We start from the raw sequence: 4,877 nt of genomic DNA, 5'->3' as shown, positions 1-4,877 counted from the left end.
ATTGAAATTGTAAGAAATTTTGGACATGTTGGATTTGTCTATTAGAAATCCAAGTGGTGATGTTCTGAGGACAACTGGATTCCAAGATTGGAATTTTAGGAAGAGGTAAAAAAAAAAAAAAAAAAAGCTGGGAAAAAAAAGATCCCAAAGAAATCCCTTGTCCTTCTGCCTTGTAAGTACACAGCAAAATGATGTCTGTCTATGAAATAGAAAGCAGACTCTCAACAGACGGCCGTACCTTGATCTTGGACTTGTCAGACTCTAGGATTGTGAGAGATAAATGTTGGTTGTTTACAGACCACTCGGTCTATGGTATTTTGTTACGACAGCCTCAGTGGAGTAAGACACATGCTCACTTGCTAAAAATTCTGAAATTAGAATGCCAACAAGAGATGACACAAGTTAGCAAATTAGGTTAATTTGAGGAGGGTTTTTAAAAAAAAAAAAAAAAAAGCTTTGGATGGGATATCAGAACCACAAGAAATAGTGCAGTAATCCGGAGCTACTAGCAGAGACTTTGTTAAGACCCCCAGGTTTGAAGAGACTGGGGGAAAAGATCAATGATTGGATTTGGCCCATGAAAACTCTACAGTCAAGGAACCAGGGAAATATTAGGCTTAGGCAAATATTAAATATCTTGACCTCGCTTTTCTTCCACTCCATACATATCTAGTCAAGACCCTGCATTGACCGACTCGGTTTCCAGCCGGAGGGTGTGGGAGCCCACTGATGAGGTATGCCTCCCTTCCTGTCCTAGCACTCGCACTCTCTGAGCAGGGAGCGGGGAGCAGGCGAGAGGATTTAGAGTGCATCCGGGGGGATCAGTAAGTCAGTAAAGATCTCTGGCACAGTGCCTACTGAACACCTGCTCTCAATACAATCATCTGCTGCAGGAAGAAGCCCTGTGCATCTCCAGCTTTTCCCCTACCTGAAACACCTGGACTGCCATCACTGTGTAACATTGGCCTTCAGTCCCCATGTATCTTTTCTCCTCTCACCTCCATCTCTCTTTAAAATGGATTTCTTTAATTAGGCCTTGAAATGAGAACCCTTCGCTGAACGTCTCCATTCAAGTAGCTCAATAAATAAAACTGTAGGAACTTAAATGCACTTGACTCACAGCATCTCCTTCCCACCTGATGTACTGTACATTGGAATCACACTGTCTATGCGTATTACTTTGAGAGTTCCTGAACCAGGTCTGGCATCATCTCAAAGACTATATCCAGAAGTTAGTGTTCTATAGAAGGTAATGAGAAACAAATGACTCTTAAAGGTGTGCCATAAAAAGCCATTTAAAAATGTTAGTTCCAAGTGCCCTTCTAAAGCCAGTTACTTAAGACAGCGTTTTTAAAGGAACACTGTCATGTTAGTTTGGTCCAGTATAACCTATTGACTTTTAAGTTGCTTTGCCTGTGCAGTTGTTAACAATGTCACTGATAGAAAAATGCACTTAAGAAATTGTCAATGTATGCAATGACCATGGCCTTTAAAAAATCATTTCCAGCCTTCTCTACCCAGTGCTATTGACTTGAAACAAAATGATGGTGTTCCTCTGAGTCCCCAAACTGACAAGAAACAAACACTGCTGTCTGGCTGCAAAAGGCAATCAGAAATATTTCTAGGGCTTTTCCAGATGGAGACCCAGTGAAAAGAACTTGGAGATTGTATTTTGATTTGAGAGAGTCCCGTGAACAGTTGTAGGGAGAGGAGGTATAGAATAGCATCTGAGAAAGACACTGTGGCAGGAATAACAAGCCGGCAGCCCTTGGAGGCTAGAGTCAGCTTTGTGGTCAGGCGGGGAGTGATGCTGAGTGTGGTGCTCAAGCAGGGAAGATGTGGGCACCTCTTTTGACTTCCAGCTTTAAAGATCTGGGGGGAAAATGGCCTTGGAAGCAGGTGGAACTGCCATTCTTGATTCTCTTTTCTAATTATATGAAGTGTGTGGAAAAAGGATATTAGAAAGAGAGACCCAGCTGTGCAGAGTGACAGTTCAAACATAATGAGGACAAAGAACAGCAAGTGGAAGAGGGAAGATGTTTTAATCTCAGGTGTCTGCACACTTCCAGCGTCATATAAAAGGGAGCAAGCAGCAATAATGGAAGAGAAATAATCACATGAATGGGTTCCCCTCTTGTAGTTTCTTCTGGTACCAAACCTTGAATCAATCACTCAGGAGAAAGTGAAGGAGATGGAGTAGGCAGTTTGCTGTAGAATTTAGAGGGTGTAAAAAAAAAATTTAGAGGGTGTAGAGTGAGTGACTGAACTGAACTGAACATAATTCCATCTACTCAAGGCTATGATTTTTCCAGTGGTCATGTATGGATGTGAGAGTTGGTCTGTGAAGAAAGCTGAGTGCTGAAGAATTGATGCTTTTGAACTGTGGTGTTGGAGAAGACTCTTGAGAGTTCCTTGGACTGCAAGGAGATCCAACCAGTCCATTCTGAAGGAGATCAGCCCTGGGATTTCTTTGGAAGGAATGATGCTGAAGCTGAAGCTCCAGTACTTTGGCCACCTCATGCAAAGAGTTGACTCATTGGAAAAGACTCTGATGCTGGGAGGGATTGGGGGCAGGAGGAGAAGGGGACGACCGAGGATGAGATGGCTGCATAGCATCACTGGCTCGACAGACGTGAGTCTGAGTGAACTCCGGAAGTTGGTGATGGACAGGGAGGCCTGGCGTGCTGTGATTCATGGGGTCGCAGAGAGTCGGAGACGACTGAGTGCCTGAACTGACTAACCAAACTGACAGACGAATCAAATGAGAGTTAATGCCTCTTCCTTATATTATGCCACATGATAGTGAGTTTAAAGGGATTGTTTGAGAAAAGGGAGAAGTTGTCTCATGGGAGAAACAAGGCAGGTAAATACTTATCTCTTTCCATTTCCTTCTCTACCTCCTGGCTCTCTTCCCTGTCTCTCTCTGCCTCTCTCCTTCACACAGTGTTAGAAATAATTCCAAAGCATGAACAGCTTGGGAGCTGCCCACAGAAGTGTTTGAGGAGCTGGAATCTCGGGCATCAGAAATAATTCAGACTATTCTCTTCATGTGTCGTAGACACTGTTTGAACGACAGAACAAACTTCCTACAGAAAAGCAGATCCATTTTGTCTAGTTACTTAAGCTAAGTTTTGCTGATTACATCATGTGCTATTTTTAGTAAGACTTCAGTGTAACCATGGAAACTGCTTTTGCTGAAAACTCTCACAGTATTTCCTTCGAAATTAGCCATAGAGAAGAAAACCTTTGCAGAAAACTAATAAGGAATACATGAGTTAGATCCAAGGGGGGAAGAACAAACTTAGTAGGTCACAATAACATTTATATATATGTATAACATATATTTACATATATGTTATATATGTATATATGAACATTTATATTCATGTGTTTGGGGCAGAGTTGCAACCCATAGGTCTATATTTGTAGGTAAAATCTCTTGAATTTTTACACTCTCTTTTGACTGGCAACAGCCTGAGCACATGACATAGTGTCGTTTATTACAGCAGTACAGCACTGCATGTAAATCTGAAGGGAAGCCTGCTCCTCAGGGAATGGGGACCATGGTCTCCTAGCAACGAAAGATACTGGGAAGTTTCACAAGACAATCCTTCTGACCAATTGGGAACTTGCTGGGCTGCGTGTAGTAGGTGTGAAAAGAACATCTCTCCATAAATGCTTGAAAAGACTGTCCCCAAACATTGTCCTGGGGGAAGGAGGGACAGATGCTTAGTCAGGTGACTGTAGATGATAAAGTTATATAGTATAGCTTTGTGATTCTGCTCTGGGGTAGGCAGGAGAGCCACCCACACTCAAATCTCTGAAACCTATAATATGTTCCATTACATGCCTAACAGGACTTTGTGGAGGTGATTAAGTTTATGGACCTTAAAATAGGGAGATTATTCTGGACTAATGGATGAGCCCATATCAATCATATGACTCCTTAAAAGCAGAGAACTTTCTTGGCTGGAGTCAGAGAGATGTAGCAGGAGAAGTCGGAGACATTCCGATCGTGAGGACTCCAGCAGCTGGTTTGAAGATGGAAGGAGTCGTGTGGAAACTGTGAGAAGAAATAAATTCTGCGAATAAGAATTGAATGAGCCTGAAACAAGTGTAGAAACAAGAGTTTCCCCTAGAACCTTCAGATAAGAACCCAGACTGACTGACACCTGGATTTTGGCCTTGTAAAACCCTAAACAGAGCACCCCATCAAGCCCAGTGCACTTCTGACCTACAGAAAGTGAAAGTGAAGTCACTCAGTTGTGTCTAACTCTTTATGACCCCATGGACTATAGCCTATCAGGTTCCTCCATCCATGGGATTTTCCAGGCAAGAGTACTAGAGTGAGTTGCCATTTCCTTCTCCAGGATATCTTCCCAACCCAGGGATTGAACCCGGATCTCCTGCATTGTAGGCAGACGCTTTACCGTCTGAGCTACCTGGGAAGTCCGACCTAGAGAATGGTAAGACAATGAATGGATGCCAACTGTGAGGTTTGTAGCAATATATTACTATAGAAATAGGAAACTAGCACATATCCTAAAACTTTTATGTTAGGAATGTAGCTTGTTAGTGAATCTTCTTTTCCACTGGTGCAAAAAGGGCCAACAGAGAAGTTCTTTTGGTGTCTTAAAAATCCCATTGTCATTTATCAAAAGTTTTGAAGACTTAATACCCTTTAGCAAGCAATTATGTTCTAGGAATATATCTTAAGGATGAAGATCTATATTAAAGTTTACAATATGTATAATATTATGTATACCAGCACAATATTAAAGACAACCTAAAATTTTGGCAGTAGGGTTCTGGCTAAATTAATTATAGAGCATCTATTTGATAAAATATTATGCTTCATTAAAGTTGTATTGCCTAAA

General features: G+C 41.8%; 1 non-coding gene across 1 annotated transcript; it reads right to left on the bottom strand.

Moving 5' to 3' along the window:
* Positions 1-4,376: 4,376 nt before the first annotated feature.
* On the bottom strand, positions 4,377-4,448 carry TRNAC-ACA (transfer RNA cysteine (anticodon ACA)). The gene has a single exon. It is a non-coding gene; the product is annotated as a tRNA-Cys (tRNA).
* Positions 4,449-4,877: the final 429 nt, after the last annotated feature.

The sequence above is a fragment of the Ovis canadensis genome, chromosome 3 (genome assembly GCF_042477335.2).
Source record: "Ovis canadensis isolate MfBH-ARS-UI-01 breed Bighorn chromosome 3, ARS-UI_OviCan_v2, whole genome shotgun sequence".
Lineage (NCBI taxonomy): Eukaryota > Metazoa > Chordata > Mammalia > Artiodactyla > Bovidae > Ovis > Ovis canadensis.
Note: the sequence above shows the minus strand (reverse complement) of the source record. Positions and strands in the feature narration are given on the sequence as shown.